An 18,237-nucleotide genomic window follows, 5' to 3' on the forward strand; every position below is an offset into this window, starting at 1 on the left:
GGGATACTACTTACTGGCTTACTCCCTCTGGCTTTGCTTAGCCTGCTTTCTTATAGAATCCAGGACCACTAGCCTAGGGATGACACCACCTCCAATGGAGTGGTCCTGCCAATATTATGGAGGCATTTTCTTTCTTTCTTCCTTCCTTCCTTCCTTCCTTTCTTTCTTTCTTTCTTTCTTTCTTTCTTTCTTTCTTTCTTTCTTTCTTTCTTTCTTTCTCTCTTTCAGTCTTTCTTTCTTTCTTTCTTTCTTTCTTTCTTTCTTTCTTCCTTCCTTCCTTTCTTTCTTTTCTTTTCTTTTCTTTTCTTTTTTTCTTTTTTGAGACAAAGTTTCTCTGTATAAACCTTGTTGTCCTGGAACTCACTCTAGACAAAGGTGGCCTCAAAATCATCGAGATCCATCAGCCTCTGCCTCCCCAGTGCTGGTATTAAAGGCTTTTACAACTACGACTCCACTTTGGAGGCATTTTCTTAAGGTTTCTTCCTCTTAGGGGGCTTTAACTTCTGTCAAATTGACATAAAATCTCCAACACAATCACTCTGCCCTGAGTTACTTACATTGTATCTGGTGTCAGCCAGATACATCATTAAACATGATGGTTAATAATAACATTTTGGGAAATGTTACCTAGGCAAAGGGGCCCTGGATCTCATTAGGCAACACATTTGCTTCCTAGCACTTGGCTCTTGGCCTCTTCCTTGTTTAAGAGATGCCCTCCTCCAGAACAAAAAGTGATGACATCAAACCTTTGGGTTATTTTGTTTCCAGGGCTCCAAAATGGATTGAGATGTATTTATACAAAGGAATAAATGGTATGTTCTTTGAATGAAGGTGTTCTGTGTAAAAAAAAAAAAAAAGAATAGCTAGTCATTTTTGCAAACAACACAAGTCAGGATTGATAAACATGCAGGATACTCAGTGCTTTACATGGGGCCATCACCTATGTCACATTGACAACATTGTAAATACATAGAATTATTCCTATTTCACAGATGAGGGGACATAAACTCAGGGAGGCACTGGTGCTTAGTCACAAGGAGACTTGTAATGAGTAAACTCAATTGGAACAAACTAAAGATAAAATGTGCTACTGCTTCTTAAGCTTTTAGTTTGTGCCAAACTCTTGACCTTGGTTCTCTCATTTCACCTTCTTAGAAACCATCCAATCAGATACAATTATTATCTTTGAATCAGAATAAAAAAAACAAAACAAAACTAAAAACCACAAACTATTATGTAACTAGAAAGAGGCAAGCACGCATATTCTCTTCCAGGGCATATCTTCATGTGGTGACATTTTAATAGAGAATTCAATTTTTGACTATGAACTATCTTAGGATATATGTTAGAACCCCAGGCCAATAAGAGTGGTGAAAACTAGCCTTTTCTTTTTGATTATTTTCCTAAATAATGACACTGGCATAAATATTTGGAAGGCTTGAAATCATCACGTTAAGGCAAGCAATGAAATATTTTACCGAGAACTTTAACTCTACTTGACAGAGAAATCAGGGCTAATTTAAAGTCAGCCATGAAAATGTTACTCATGTGCGTGCTAGTCCACGAAGGGAAACATGCCAATGTACAAGAACTTGGGAGCATTTTTATTTCCTGCTGTCTTGAAAGCAATTACTAAACCATAACTGGAGATTTTATTTCTCCTGCCTGGCTTTTCACTGACATTATGTAGCTGATGGCAGCGACATTAAACACTTTGACTATCATGGCCTTCAAGGGTGGACACACGACCCCCATACTCCATATTTCCTCTCCCATCTACAGTGTATTTTATCTCCCTCCTTAATTCCACATGGTGATCTGAACCCAGATCTAGTTAGTATACATATCTGGGCAGTGTTATTACACAAAGCCTCTCAAGGTCCTCTAATTCACCAATGCAAGGTACTTACTGTATTCAACAGGAAGCATGAGGAAAATGTCACTTGAAGGCCAGAATGTCTGAAAGTTGTATACTTGCACAAGGGAAGACCACAGTAAATAATAACCAACAATGATACTCCCCCCCACAAAACAACCAAGAATAATAACCAAAAATGGGCTAAAAGATAATTCTACCAGTTCCCCTGAGTCATTGAGGGAAAAATGAATAGAAAGGCTTCCCACATCTTCATCAATCCAGAGTTTGGTAGGTTTTGTTTATTTCTTTGTTTAGTTTTTTGTTTGTTTTTTTGTTTTTTAAGGGTTTTCATTTTTGTTTGTTTTGTAGTATTTTTTTAATTTTTGTTTTATTTTGTTTTGTTTGACAGGCTCTTACACTCCAACCCTAGACAATCTTGAACTTACTATGTGGACTGGCATGGAACTCATAGAGACCCACATGCTTCTGCCTCTGTCCTTGCCTCTGCTTCCCAAGTACTGGGGTTTAAGGGTTGTGCTGCCATGCCCAGTCCAGTCCAGTAACTTCAAAAGCAGACTAATGGTTAGAATCAGTTGTAAGTTCCTATATGCCTGTGTTTCTTAGGAGTCATCACAGACAAGTGGGTTCAGACACTTCAAGGCCACAGCTTAGAAAGCTGTGTGAATAAGCCCCTTGAAGGATTATGGTGGCAAGATGGGCAAAAGTCACCAGTTCCTCTGGTTCTACCAACCATCTGCGGTAAAACAGAACCCGGCCCCAGGAAGTCTCATGCCCAAAATGATACTGCATGCCTGGTAGCTGGTAGCAGGATTGGCCCAAAGAATGGCAATAAGATTTTCCATTTCCCTCATGAGGTTTATCACTTACTTAGCCTCTTGCGTGTCTAAACCTACTATTTCCCTTGATTCAACCAAAACACTCCTGTGAACTGCCTTCCAAGCATTAAATTCATGACGACGCAGTGATGACAACTGTGTTGATGATATGAGGGGCAGAAGCGATGGTATCTATAGCTATTTTTGGAACATATAGCATGTGTATTATCTCTAAGATTGGCAACTCTATAAGATATGTCTCCATATCTTACGTTTCCATATCTCATGTGAAAACTGAGTCATAGCTTGAAGTGTCAGTGGTAGCAAGATGCAAATCTGGACCCTAGACCCCCCTACCCAAGTTCTTCATTCCCTACTAGCTGAGGCATTTTCAACAAATCACTGAGCCTCTTCAGGCCTTTACTTCTGCAAAAGTGTGTGTGTGGGGGGGTGGGTAATAACCAATTCACAAGGCTATTGTTTAAATGTAATAAACTGATTTATGTTTGAAACAAAAACATGGGGCTATAAAATATCGTAGTCATTTTATAAGACAGTTTCCTAAAATATATCTTGGAAAATGTTTGACCACTCTCAATGAACAGGTTGCAAGTAATTTCAGCATTAGTGATGCTTGGTGTTCATTAGCATAGTAAGGACTGCCAGTCAGCCGACAGTTAAGCACTGCTGCACTATACCCGGAGCTAGAGCACGGTATTAGCTAGAATTATTTTTTAAATCACTTCGTTTTTGCTTTGCATCCAGCCAAGAAGGAAAGGGGGCCTTTCCGCCTGATTTGGGGTGGAATTACTTGTGTAATCACCCTTCACCCCTTGTGCTTGGAAAAGGCTCATACTGCAAGAATATACCATTAAGTTCTTGCTTTGATTCTGGCTGTTAATCCCAAGGCCCAGCTTGACATTGTCTCTTAGCAACCTCCTGTCCTTTCCCCCCCTTTCATTCCAGTGTCTCTAACAACACTTCCACTCTCTGATTTCTCTTCAGCTGGCCTGCGGCTTTCAAGGCCCCTTAAGCCTAGTGTACACAGAAAGCAGGAGCTGAAGGCCCGTGCACATATTTATGTTAATAATGCTGAGGGGAGGAACAGGCTGTTCTGGAAGCTGCTTTCCAACTGTCACATAAATCAGTCAGGGAAAAAGCGGGGTTACTATTTTCACAAAGACAAGGGCCGAGTAGAGCAGCGGGTCTTGGCAATACGTCAGCACCCAGCCCCAGTCACCATCCCCCAGCTGAGCTTTCTGTAATGTCCCCTGTGTCCTCCACTGTCCCATAATGTCTCCAGGCCACAGGGGTTGGCTGATTTCATAGCTGCAAAAGATTTCCAAGTCTGAAGGGACCTTTGAAGGTCCAAGTTTGAAGGGATCATCTACCATTCTATCTCATGGAAACTTTCAGTAAGTGCCTATTCCTGAGCCCTTTCTCTGAAGATTCAGAGAAATCTCTGGTCGGTTGTCCAGACTGGAGATATAAACATCATTTAATGTGGGCTGGCAAGTGCCAATGTAGTCATAGCTTTTGGGATAAGGTCTCTAACTGCCCCAGGATGTCACTGATTCAGCTAGACCAGGTGACCAGGAAACCTCAGGGATGCTCTGGTCTGTGTCCCCAGTGCTGGGGTTGTAGGCACAGCTTTTTATGTCAATGTTGGGGTTATGGACTAGGCCCTTGTGTTTTTGAGCAAGTGGTTTCCCAGCTGTGCCTTCTCCCCAGGTGTGTCCGTCCATTCCTGAAGGCATGGATGTTCATCTGTACTTAGGCTAAATCCCAAGGAACTGGGTTGGCTTCTACAAACACATCAGGTTCCTGAGATTGTTCAGCTGCTTCCCTCTCTCCTCCATGAGTGTCGCTCTGTTATTTGCTCTCCCATGTGATGCCATATGCCATCATATGACAATGTATGGTGCCCTCATCAGACATGTCCCTGATCTTGAACTTTCCCACTTCTAGAACTGCAATCTCTTCTACACAAAGTATGCAGTTGTAGGTTGATTTCGGTTTGTCTACTTGTTTGCTTTTGTTGTTATTTTGTTTCAGAGCTCAACTCTTAAATTGAGCCATACAACTCTTCCGAGTTCTTATTTCTTCATCTGTAAAAATAAGATTAAACATATAAAACCTCACCTAATTTTAAATATCATAATTCAAATGTTATTTCTGCTTAGAAATCTTTGCTAAGTTTTCAGACTAGAACATTACCTACCTACATGGGAACAGAAAAATACCCTCTATAAGCAACTGAGAATTACCAAGTCCATATGAATGAACTGACAATTAATTATGATTTGAGCATATAGATTCAATGCAAATGATTGCATCCTTACCTCCATCATCAATATTGAAGTTTCATAACATAGGATACACAGATGTCCTGGTCAACATTGAATCCACAGTGCCTGGCATAAGGCCAATGCAGGTTAAACAAGCAAATGGCTAAATAAATGGCGGGATAAATGACAAATATAGAAAGTACCTGACACACAAATAAATGTTAGTTCTAATTACTCTCAGAAAGGTTAAGCTTCTTCCTCAAAGAATTGAGGTGGCTTTAGGCTTCACTTTTATCTTTTTTAAAAAATATTTATCTATCTTAAATTTCATATGTTTTGACTGCATGTATGTCTGTATAAGGATGTTGGATTCCCTAGAACTGGAGTTACAGACAGTTGTAAAGTGCTATGTGGGTGGTGGGAATTGAACCCAGATTCTCTGGAAGAGCATCTGGTGCTCTTAACTGCTGAGCCATCTCTCCACATCTCCACACTTCATTTTTAATGCATTTCAATAATCTATCTTAAAGTTTTCATATGAGTGTAAGGAACATAGGAAAATGTGACTGCTGCCTTCTTCATTAGCCAGAAACTCATATGGCTTTCGCATGCCTCCAGCCTCTGAGATACAATAATGTATGAGTGTGTGTGCGCGCGCGCACACACACACACACACACACACATGCAGATGATGATGCCTACTGGCATGAAAAGCCTTAGTCTGTATTTGAGAAACTGTGGGATTATCAGGTTCTTAGCCAGTGACAATGATTCTCATTTCCATCATAAGACAAACTCATAGGAACATGACAGGTCTGTGGGCAGCCACACTGACACAATCCCAGCACCACTCAAACTGTCGGCCAAATCTATGACAGCCTCTGGGCTTCCCACTGACCACCAAATGACAGGCTAGAGAAGTTTGGAAGGCTTATTCATATATATACTAGCATAGAAATCAAGAAACTGTTCAACATGTATTTTAATTGTTCTGGTTAGTAGTTATCATGCCCCAGAGATTTGGCCCAAAACTCTATAGGAATTATCTCCCTTCACTCTTTGATGGGTACGAATCATTGCCATCACTACTTGTTGCTATTTAGTTTCCTTTGAGTGGGAAAATAACTTTCATACCATTCAGTCTCAGACCTCATGGAACTGCTTCTTGGCAGTAACCCGAGATACTGAAGGGCACAGTCCTATTTAGGCCCCTGCACTGGGTCATGGTAATGATGTTGCTCATCTTCATATCCCTGAAGCAGGGGAAAAGTGCACAGGCACATTCTAATGTTGCCTCCTGAAGCAGATGTCCCTGTGGATACAGTGAAGATGGCAATGCCCCTGCCTCTTCATATTGGTTCCCATACCAGACATGTGCCTCCCACAGATGCAGACATTTTCAGGAATATTTGTCAATACATCTGTCTTTGTTGTCTCTCTGGGGATCTTGAAGCTTACACTGATGTTTTTGTGGATGGAGATTCTTCTCTCTCCAATCCTTTTCTTATTTAGAAAGATGGTAGGCTGCCATTGGTAGGCATGCTAGGTCTGTGGTGCTCTGTGTCTAGCCTGAAAAAAAAGAGAGCATCCTTAGTATCTTATGGAGGAGAAAACAGGCTGATAGAGATTTCCCAAATATTACATTCGTAGTTCCAGGAAACACCAGCCTTGCACCCATACTTAACTGTTTCCTTCAGTCTTCTTTAGTTCAACCAGTAGATATTGATTAACACCTGCTGAGTCATGTTTTCAAGTAATGTGGTATAGGCGATAGTCCATGTCACTATGAGACAGAATCTAAATAAAGAATCTAAGTTAATTGTGTGACCCACCAGACATAAAGGTCCCATGGAATAGAAGCAAGGTAGAATGCAAGGGTAGAGAGTGGCTTACAGTCTAAATAGGGCAATTAGGACAAGAGTCAATGATAAAGTCCTCTTTGAGGAAAGAAGGAAAGAATTTTAAGAGATCTAAACTATCCTGTGGTCACAATGACCTATCACATGGATGAATAAGAAAAAAAAAATCCCTACTGCAGATTAAATATCTACTATATATCAGGAGCTATGGTGAGTACTTTCTCTGTAGTTTGGGAATTATTACTACAGTAGCTCTAGAACAATATCATCCATCTCTCAGATGAGAAGTTGGGTCTCAACAAGGATAACACATTGTTTAAGATTCCAGATAATAAATGATGAATATCTGGGTTGTATATTCAGATCCAACTCAGCTCTGTTGTTCTGACTTCCACCTTTCTACCCTTCCTTCCAGCAAGCTGCCTTTCCCCGTGTCTAGTAGTCCTTTTACCAAGCTGACCTCCTGCCTTCTACCTCACTGCCCTTCCTCATTCATCCTTCTTTCCAGGAATGATGAGGGCTGTAAAGTGAGGAAGAACTGTGGGTCATCTCTGACTCAAGTAAGTAAGAGTTGCCTTATCACTCCCTGAGAGATCGGATGGTCCGAATCTGGACGCTTGCTTCTCTCCCTGCTCTTGATCATCCTCTCTTACAACATGGTGCTTGATAATGGTTTGATCTTGAGCAGGACAGACAACAGATCTGGAGAAACAATTCCCAAGGGCAATACCTGAGAGAACACTTAAAAGGAGAAAATATATTTTGGCTTATAGTTTCAGATGTTACAGCCTATAGTAACAGATGTTACATTCAGTTGGCTTCATTGTTTATGGGCTGTGGAGAGATGGAAGGTCACAATGGAAGAGCATATGAGGGCACAGCTGTTCACCTCCTGCTTTGGGCACCCATCAACAAGACAAAGCCAGCAAGAACAAACTCCAGTGACTTGCTTCCTCCAAGGTGGCCCCACCTTCTAAGTTTCTAGCATTCCTGATGTTATCACATTACAAATCCAAAAATAGACGGACCCATTGATGAATGTGAAGTCTCTGTGGTTCAGTCAACTCTCAGCAGCACCAGAAGCTGGAGAAGGAGAGTTTTACAATAAGCCTTTCAGAGGGTGGGGAGGGAAGGTGTCATCTGAAATCTAAAGTGGAACAGTTCCTAAAAGTTCATTGTTCTCCATTCCCCAAGAGGAATTCTTTCCTGATAATGAACAGTAGAATAAGATAATCCAGCACTGAAGGTAGGAAGTTTATCATCCTTCTAGGTACCCAAGAACTAACTGTTCCCAAACTTGATGGAATATTGCTTTTGATTTGGCAAGTATGGTTTTCATCAATGGGCTTCCCTAGGTCTGACCTTATTTACTCATGCTGCAATGCTTCCCCTGTGGGCTCTCAGAGCAACATGGTCTAGGAGGACTTTGCCTGCCAAATGTAAGTATACTCAGACAACAAGGATGCCCTATCTCCCTATAGCCTCATGGGGACATTAATGAACACATGCCCAAGAACATGCATTATGATTCCAGCAAGCTTGAATGTGGTAACTAGATAGCAAGCTTATCAAACTAGACTAGCACAGATGGGAAATGACTGATATGAGAGAGCTTGGAGATATTAGGAACACCACAGACACATATCGGAGATGATGAGGAAAGGAAATATCATAGAGGAAAATCTGCACGTCCCCTCTTTTTGGGTACCACAGAGTTCCACAGCCTTGTTTGCTTTTCAACTCCAGCAAGTCCAAGGCAGAGAGTACTCCTTTCCATGCACCGGAAGCATGTTCATTTACATGAAGAGTAGTGGGGAGGAGTGTTTCAAAGCATTTCTACACACTGAAAGCTCAGTTGCTGGGCATTAACTTGCTTATCTTATTCCAGTGCTGAAAGATCCCAGTCTTTGGAGTACAAATTAGGACACAAGGGCAGCATGTCAAAAGCCAGAGTTTGTGTATGATGGGAACATGATGTGTGAGTCATGTCCAGGTGTCTTGAGTCAAGCTTTATGTATGTTCTCTCCCAGACAAGAATGTCTGCTGCCAATAGGATTACTTGAAAGTTCAGCATGATCACATTCTCTCCCTCTGTGCTCTCTCTCTCTCTCTCCATCTCTATTGTTGATTCTCCTCTATTCTTGTCTCTGCCTGCCTGTTCCCCTTCCTCTATATTCTTGTCTTAATTTGGATTTAAGTTTTATCCCATGGTGTAATGTGAGCCTCATTAGAAGATGGCCACCTTAGGACATGTTACTACATCTGAGATCCCCAGGGAGACATAATAATGAGACCTAAGCATATTCTGGTGCCTGCCAGTGTGTACTATCCTCATTAGGAGAAGTGCACAAGAAAGCATCTGATGAGGTGACCCAGCTTGCCTGTCCTTTGGAACCTTTCTGGGTAAGATTCTACACTTACCATACTTAGATATATCTGTCAACATAATGTCTTTGTCCTAGGAAATGGGGCTCTGTACGGAAGGGACTATGTGTGCCCTCTTAAAAGCTGTCCACTTGTTCCAATGCATAATACCAGGCTTTAGATAAGGCCTACAAATGGGAAGGCAAACTGCAGAAAGGAATAAAGTAACGATGATATAGCAGTGATTTAAATGCCATCAGTGACAGTTAATAGTGCCAATTTGACAGGAGCTGGAATCAGAGGAGATGGACTCCTGGGCATGCCTGTTGGCAAGCTTCTAGATTAGGTAAAAGTGTGAGGAAGCACAAGCACATGAAAAGGGAGAGTGACTGAGCAGCAGCACTCATTGCTCTCTTCTTCCTGGCTGTGGATACCTCAGGCTCCTGCCATGATACCTTCTACACCACGGCGAGCTTGCTGCATCCTCAAACTGTGAGCCAAAATCAAGCCATTCTACCTTAAGCTGTTTGTTCTGTATTTTATCACAATAAGAAAAGTAACGCACCATCCTCATGACAGTTTCTTGTGTTTTCAAAGGAGATTCCTGTAAGGGCCACATTGAAACGTCATCAGTATTCCCACAGGAGGGACAGCCTATGTTGGAGTCAGTAGTGACAAGAACTCATCTGTCCAGTATTTCTCAAGTGACATCTAGGAAGAGCTCTTGGCAGGAATATAGCCCCATCGTCACAATCAAGAGTATCATGTCTTGACCTCAAAAACAAAGACTGTGGGAAAGGTGAAAGGAACGGCATTCAGGGAGGGGCTTCCTGGGAATCTCCAGTTATTCCATCCCAACTGTGACCCGGGCAAAGAGCAGACACCAGAGCTTAGAAATTGAGGTTATTGGGAGGCAATAAAAATATGAACCAAATGGTAATTCTGCTGACTCTTTCTTTAATCTTAGATGTAAAATGGGAGAGAGACAGAGCAAAGATAGTGCACACACTGCCCTGTCTGCAGTGTGTGCACTATCTCTCGCAGTGAGAAAAAACAGAGGGGAATCCTGAAGACATTTGTCATTAGATTGTGGAGATTTCCAAGCTGTATGTGCCCCCCCCCACCACTTTTAGAGATATTTGTTACAAATTAAACAGAATCAATGAACAAGCACAATTCTGTCTTTGGGGAAAATGCACATAGCTAATTCTTTCCCTGAGAACTTATGGAATAATTGAGGCTATGCCAAATGCTGCATTTGCCAAGCATCCTCTTGCCATGCCAATCTTAACAGTCTGTGATTGGAGAGGCAGCAGTGCTGGCAACGCTGGACACTGGGCCATTCCTGGTAGGAAGGAGGTAACCGCTGCCTGTGCTCACAGCCAACAGGGGCTGTTTGAATAGGCACTTCCTCTCTGAGGGGAGTTGGTTCATAATTTTCCCTTTGCTGCTACTGGAAGTCCTTGAATGGCAATATCACAGCTTGTACCCATTCAGAACAGGAAAGTTTGACATCTGCACACAATCTTAACACGAGAGGAAGACAAGTACAGTCCTGTATGTCAGCTTCTATATAAAAAACAGGAAAGTGTTTCTATGATGTAGCTCATGATGTAATCATTGTACTGGAGCTTGGTCTTTAGCCAGGGAGCCTTCCCCTAGTAATTTTTGAGCTTCACTGACATTTTCAAGGCAAGGACCCCAAGGGAAAGCAAGACTTTAAGTCCCTGTGGAGACATGCTGTTTTAACTTCATTTAAACTCTAAGAAGTGGCGTTGTAGAAAGGATGACAGCTTCCTGCAAGGAAGTGTGATGCAGGGATGCAATCCTGACTGCTTGGGGGATCTCAGTCCCCTGGGAAGGACTGATCAGTCTCACAGGAAGGCTCTTTTAGCAACTGAGAACAGACAGGCACAAAATCTGACAGGGTCTTAGGTCATCGGCCTGAGTTCTTTTCAACTGATTCGAGACAAAGGACCAGTTCTGTGGTTTAATTTCACTTGGCTTGGATTGTTCTTTCTGAACTTTTTCATTAGCCCCCTCCCCTTTTTTAATCTACAAAAGTAAACGGATGAAAGCAGAGTAAGGGGACAGCAAAATGTGAGCTCCTAATTTGTTGATTATGATTAGGTCAAGTGCTCTCTAATTTCAGGATTGTTTTTCTCAGTCTGGGTGTTGGTTAAACAGAAACTGTTTGTAAGAATGTGTTGAGCTGCAAATGTTTGCATGTCCCCAGGTAATCCAGTGGCAGTCTGGAGAAGCATTCGGTGGCTATGGTCTCACTCTCACATAAACAAACCTTTGGGAGTATAAAAGAGAATGAAAACAATGACCAAAATAGAGACAAGGAGCAGAGGATGGAGATTGCCATGATGGCAGAGACCAAGATGAAAGAGTAGATCAGGAGGATGAGAAAGAATCTTAGAAATCTGTATTTCACTGATAAAGCATTTGTATGTATGTGTGTAATATTATGTCATTTAGTAAGAATGGACAATAATGATACTCATTAAAGGATAAAAAGTACTTAAACTGATTAATTTTTGTGTAAAATGGGACACAGAAAGCTTGGTTCATTGTACCTGAGGGATCTATAAGCCTATAATATACCAGCCATAAAGGTTCTCATTTAGGTCAAACTGAGGACACTGGGCTAATAAAGTATCATCCCTCCCACTCCACCTCCCTACACACACCAACACACACATATGCACACACATATGCACACACATACACCAACACAATACACACACAATACACACACACACATGTACACTCCCCCACATATACACACTCATACACCAATATACACACATGCACACCCCTACATACACACACATATACACACTCATACACCAATATACATACATGCACACCCCCGCATACACACACATATATACCCACCCCCACCACACACACACACTCACACACACACACACACACACACACACACACACACGCCCTCTCTCCAAACTGAAGATTGGAAAACAAACGTTTATAAAAATCTATTTTTCTTTTTTAATAAATAGTAGAGCTCGTATTCATAAGACTTCACAGCTAATGATTCTTGAAAGCACATTTAGAATTAAATTTGACAATTACAAACTAAATTAGACAATTATAATAAAACATTAGTTAAGTTGTAAAATGGTTTCTTTAGAGCTATAGGACTCAGTTCTCAGCAAAGGGAGCCAAGCATTCTTTTATTAATCTAGTGTTTTGGAAAGGAGACAAATTGTTGGTTAAGTAAGACAAAAGACTGGAAATCTACAGGAATTTCAGGTTCTAGTCTAAGACAGCTGTTGGGTGATATCATCCAGTGTGCAAATAGCTATGCATGGATGGAATTAGCAGATGAAAAGGTAGAACACTTGATATGGGTTCGTAAACGTGCTTTCTCTGTCTCTTTGCATTTTCCTTATAGATAGGCACACCTAAAAGTAAAGTTTCATAGGACAGCATTTATAAACCGTAAAGACACAGGAAAGGGTTCAAGACAGTGAAACTGGTGGAGGAAGATAAACATTTCAAGATTCAAATCATGTTGATGCCCAAATTCAGTCTCTAAGGAAACAGCTAGAAGGGATATTCAACTCTTAGCTTTCTTCCAGTGAATAAAGAGCTGGCTATGAGCAAAGGAAATGCCAAGAAAATGCCAATTTTTGTCTTCGTAACATCTCTCTCAAGGCTGAGCCTGGACTTGGAGAATATGAACCACTGGCTGTGGGGAACAGTTGGCCCTGAGGGTTTGAAATTTGGGTTTTTAGAATAGGAAATCTGAGCAGAGATCAACATAGACACCCACTCATTAGACAATATACTGACATCAGAGAGTCAGCTGCAGTGAGTGGCAGAGTCAACCTTTGCATGGCTCCCAAGGTGAACTCGGAGAAATGAAACACCTAAAAACATGTTTGGAAATGATTTTGTTAGAGACAGACAGCAACTGCTAGAGGGAAGGAAGAAAGGAAACACAAGAGGCACTTTAAGGTAAGATGCTGTAAGTGAGAAGTTCTGGGGCTGGGGGTAGGGGTGCACAAATGAAAGAGGGATGTTCTGTAACACAGTAACTGTCCTGTTTCAGACCAAACAACCCGTCAAAGGCTACCTTCCTCCCAGGTGGCAGGGCAGTGTGGTTTAGGATAACCACTAATGTCTCCTACAGCCTTAATATGCTCCTTTCTGCATTTATAATTTTCATAGAAGCAACTTCCTGCAAAGTAAGTAATGAGTGTAAGACGATGCTCTTTGGGGAGTTGTAAAGACAATCTAAGAACAAGTCGTCTCAGAGTAACAAACTTCACAGCCGGAGATAATTTCCATTGCATAATGTACACAGCCTGGAGCCTTCTTTCTCCCCCCCACCCCCCATCTACCCAGTTGTGTCATTATTTTACTTACCACATCGGGGAAATCATTGTTTAAAAACTGAATATAAATGATGAAATATTCCTTGATTTTATCTTTTGCAGAAGAATATCTTTCTTCCCTCACTTGCCATCATAAGAGAGTTTGGCCCAAATGTGCTATGAATTGCTCCAAGTCGTCTGACAGTCCCAGAGGGAGGACTGGGAGTAAAAATAACTAGCTGATTACCAATAGGGAGCAAATTGGCCACTTGAGACCTCAGTGGCTAGAATGACAAATGAGAAGAAACGAAAATCCTCATCAGGGGACCAGACTTTCTGATTAGTCCACTGCTTCCCCTGCCTCTCTCTCCCTGCTGAGGGATGATTTACATCTGATTGGACATCATTTTGTATTGGGGCAGTCATTTCTGAAAGGGTGTGTGGAAGACTTTGAAGTACTTAATTACAACCAGGAGGCATTTAGGGCTGAGCATCGAAATGGAAGCTACTCTCTGTCTTAGGCTCCTGGAATGTTCATTTACACAAAGAGCCTGGTTGGTTTGGTCTGAGTACTATACTTCTATCTCTCTGAAAGGCAATCATCTAGTGTTTTCTCTACGGTGGAAGAAAATAGAAGTGAGAGGAATATTCTTAGCTACAGATCCATATTCAAGGCAGACTCTATGTTCTCAGCATGTGTGTGGGGCTTACTGTTAATAGTCAATTACTAAAACACCTGATAATTTGGGCTCCTTTGAAGAATGGTATTTTCTTTTCATTTTTTTTCCTTTTTCTTTTTCTTTATCTTTATCACCAGTCTTCATTTAAATTGGTCACCATCAAGAGGTGGGGCAAAGTCATTAATGAACCACGAACCTGCTTGGAGGTACTAAGTGGTGGTTGCATGGAAAGGAAAGGAGGATCAACCACTAACACCCACATGGACGTCACCCCACCAGCTTTAAGAATCAGGAAGAGGATAAGTGGATGGGGAGTTTAATATGAGCAATCAAAATAGAATCCAGGGAGAAGTGATCCCTTCTTCGAAAAAATGGATAAAACTATGATTAATTTCTGAAGGGGAACCACTTGATTGAGTAGCAGTACTAATAGTTTTTAGTTTTATAGTGTTTGTGTGTGGGGGGACACACTGGTACACAGGATGCTATATATGCATAGAGGGCAGAGGAGGCCATCACTCCCTATCTTACTACTTCAAAACAGGGTCTCTTATCAAACCTGGAGCTAGGCTGGTGGCTAGCAAACCCCAGTGATCCTCTTGTTGCTCCCGTGCAGGCCTGGAGTTGCAGTCATATGTAGCTATATCACACCTTTTATGTGAGTGCCAAGGATTTGGACTCAGGTTCTCATTCTTATAAAGAGAATCATTATTACCCATAGAATAGAACTCCCAATAGAACTGACATAAGAAAAAAAAATACTGTGGAGTAGAAATAACTTGTCTTGAGGAAAGTCAGGTGGCGATCACAACTGTCAAGAAGAAAATGGATTTAAGTGTTGTGTGTATACATGAGCTTTCAATACTGAGCAGGGACTTGGGCTTGATCATTCTATGAGACTTTCCCAACAGTGAAACCAATAGGAAAGATTTCTACTGGGTAAAAAAAGCCAAACCACTGCAGAACCTGAATATGATTTCTTCAGGTAGCTGTGGGACACCTACCCGTTCTTGTAAAAGGCAACAATGAAGAATTTGAAGAGGAACCAAGGTCAGAGTTACAGGAACATGCGCATGCAACTTTGTGGTCTTGGGTCTGTTTCCGCTCGCCTGAACCTAAGCAAAAGTAGGCTTACGAATGGGAATAATTAATGGAAGCTTTTATTTTTGTCTTTTTCAGGGATGAGAAGTTACAACATTACTTCTGCAGATTCACAAAGGAGTCCACGTTCCATGATGAGATAAATACCAGTGAGTTATGTTCCTGTCAGTTTAGAAGAGATAATGCTGAGATTCCAAGGATGCTTTCCAAACCAGGAATGACGAGCAGAATATTTGACGCTATTGTGTTATTTACTAATGTTGCCGCCTTACAGGAAGGCGATGGCTATTCTATTTGACTGAATGAGAAGAGAAGGAAGTCATTTCCTGTCAATCCTGCTTTGGTTTCCTGGGTAGTTTAAGAAGCATCATTGATCTGATCATTGCCACTGAGGAGGAAATACCCATCCACTGAGGACACGCAGGGCTCATCCCAGTTTGACATGGGCAGTGAGTCCTTCCCGATGTAGCCCTTTCTCTAAACTAACCCCTTACACACATGTAAACTCTGCTCCTTTCTTTAAGTAGCCACATTGGTGGTGCCTCTGTTGTCAGGTTACAGGGAAGAGTGACCAGATAGTGGTGGGGAAAGCATTTGGGAACGGGATTTGTTTCTGCTTGTCTGGTAATCTCTCAAAACAGGAGATATTTTTGTGGAATAGATGCAGTCGGCAGTTTCTTGGATTTGGGGAGTTAAAAATCATGTTACACGGGCCTATTGACACACTGATGCGAGTAGCTTGAGATAATGCTGTTGTGATTGAGAAACATCGCCACTGTAAAGCTTTTAGCACGAAGCCAAGCAGCTTATAATGACACAAGACTCATAATGAATGAAGTTTTAAGGGATAAAATCTTTGCAATGAAATAAGAAAAATATCAAGAAAAAAGATTAGGCTCTAGTAAGTAAGTAAAGGCTGTGTTTTAAGAGCGGTTTTCTATATTCAACGTTATTACCCTTCACTTCTACTCAGAAAACTGTGTTATGCTCAAGCTGGTTCATAGTCTTCAGAAATACAAATGGACATTATACTTTGATGTAATATTAATATGTTTCATACATAAAGTAAACACTTTTGGTGATAAAAAAGTTGACTATAAATGTCAGCAAGCTTATTTTGTCTTTCGGGGTTTTTTTTTTAAATTATTTATATTTTGTGTACATTGGTATTTGCCTGAATGTGTGTCTGTGTGAGGATGTTCTGGAACCAGAGTTATAGACTGTTGTGAGTTACCATTGGGGGCTGGGAGTTGAAACCAGGACCTCTAGAAGAGCAGTCAAATGTTCTTAACCACTGAGCCATCTCTCTACCTCAAATATTCTCTTTCTCAATAGCACCATCTATGATTAATTAGAAAACTAAAGATGTTTTTGAAATGTGTAAAGATGTGATGGATTACAGCAGTGAGAATTTAGAGTCCCCCTGCCCTCTAATCTCCCTCTGCCTTTATAATTGCTTCTGAGAAGTCATGATGATCCTTGCTTTCCACATCATAATCACCAAACTCACAGAGGAAAAAGGGGGATGTTTAGTTGGCAAAGTACTTGCAGCATAAGCATGAGGCCCTGAGTTTGACTCCCAGGACCTACCTAAAAATGATAAGAATGATTGTGGCCTGCATTTGTAATCCCAGTGCTGAATAGGGGGAGACAGCTGACTCCTGGGGTTTGCTGGCCATCCAGTCTGATTTATTAAGTGAATCAATGGACGAAGAGTCATGTCTCAAATCAAGGTGACTGGTTTCTGAAGACTTATACCTGTGGTTGATCTCTGGCTTCCACACACACACACAGGTACACTCACATAAACATGCATGATCATACATTCACACAATGTGCTTTAATGGTTCAATTTAGTTCACTTAACGTCCTACAAAGAGCATTGTTGATAGTGACTCAGTCCATTTTATGAGCACCAAGCTATCTGAGCGCTCTCTGTATCAAATCAGCAGAAGGGCAGGGCATCTATAATCTCTTTCTTTTATTGGTAGTAATAAAAAAAGAAGAGCAGCCAACAACACTCAGGGCCATCTTCAACTGAACATCAGAACTCTTATTGTGCCTAAATACTAAGAATTGAAAACGGAAATGAGACATGTGACATGAAACTCGAGCCCAGTTCAACAGCATAACATACTGGAATTTGTATATATATATAGTGTGTCATTCACCCTCCCATGCTCTCATGGGACAGTGGGCAGGGACTGATAAATCTCCTTACACTGTCCCATGTTCCATTCACTCTTCATTTGCAAATTGTATGAGACATTCTGCACTAAGCCATGGCAGGCTTTCCAAGCTGTCTAATCTTTTTTTCTTATCATTGCTTATGTTCCAAGAAGATCTGGCTCTGGTTGTATTTACTGAGATAATGATTTACTATTCTAAACAATTACTTTTTACCATGACTAGAAACAATTCTGTATATAAGAGCCTTTTTATTCCCTCCTCCTCTTCTTCCCCCTCCTTAAATAAAGGAATGTGCCTCTACTGTGGTAGACTAGCACTCGAGTCAGATTCTTACTACAGATAATGCCAGTGAGGAAGCATGGAAACCATTATGAAGGATATAAGCCATAAACTCGGCTTATCTCTATTGAGTTCTCATGGACCTCTGAGAATGAAAGGATCTGCTTGTTAATGGCTTTTCCAAATAAAAGCCACCCAAGGGCATTGATGTCATGCATCAACAGCAGCACTTGAAATGTCCAGGCCATCAAGAACCACTGGCATTTCCATGGCAAGAGAGTGCCTGTGCATTTCCTTTCCCATAAACATTAGTGGGTCCTACCATCTGAAGTCACGGTTTGCAGTGGTTCTTCTTCAGTATCTAATCCACACTGTGGCTCTGGACTCTCCCTAATTGCTTCTCTCCACCTATGGAGCAAGTTCTTACTGATGG

The 18,237-nt window shown here is 41.3% G+C and overlaps 1 long non-coding RNA gene across 1 annotated transcript in view; it reads left to right on the plus strand.

Moving 5' to 3' along the window:
- Positions 1 to 16,044, plus strand: part of LOC116099289 — a 302,399-nt gene extending 286,355 nt beyond the window's left edge. The window contains exon 3 of the long non-coding RNA XR_004122191.1: positions 15,414 to 16,044. This is a non-coding gene — a long non-coding RNA (uncharacterized LOC116099289). The remainder of the gene's footprint in view (positions 1 to 15,413) is intronic.
- The last annotated feature ends 2,193 nt before the right edge of the window (positions 16,045 to 18,237 follow it).

Source organism: Mastomys coucha, unplaced genomic scaffold (assembly GCF_008632895.1).
Source record: "Mastomys coucha isolate ucsf_1 unplaced genomic scaffold, UCSF_Mcou_1 pScaffold20, whole genome shotgun sequence".
Lineage (NCBI taxonomy): Eukaryota > Metazoa > Chordata > Mammalia > Rodentia > Muridae > Mastomys > Mastomys coucha.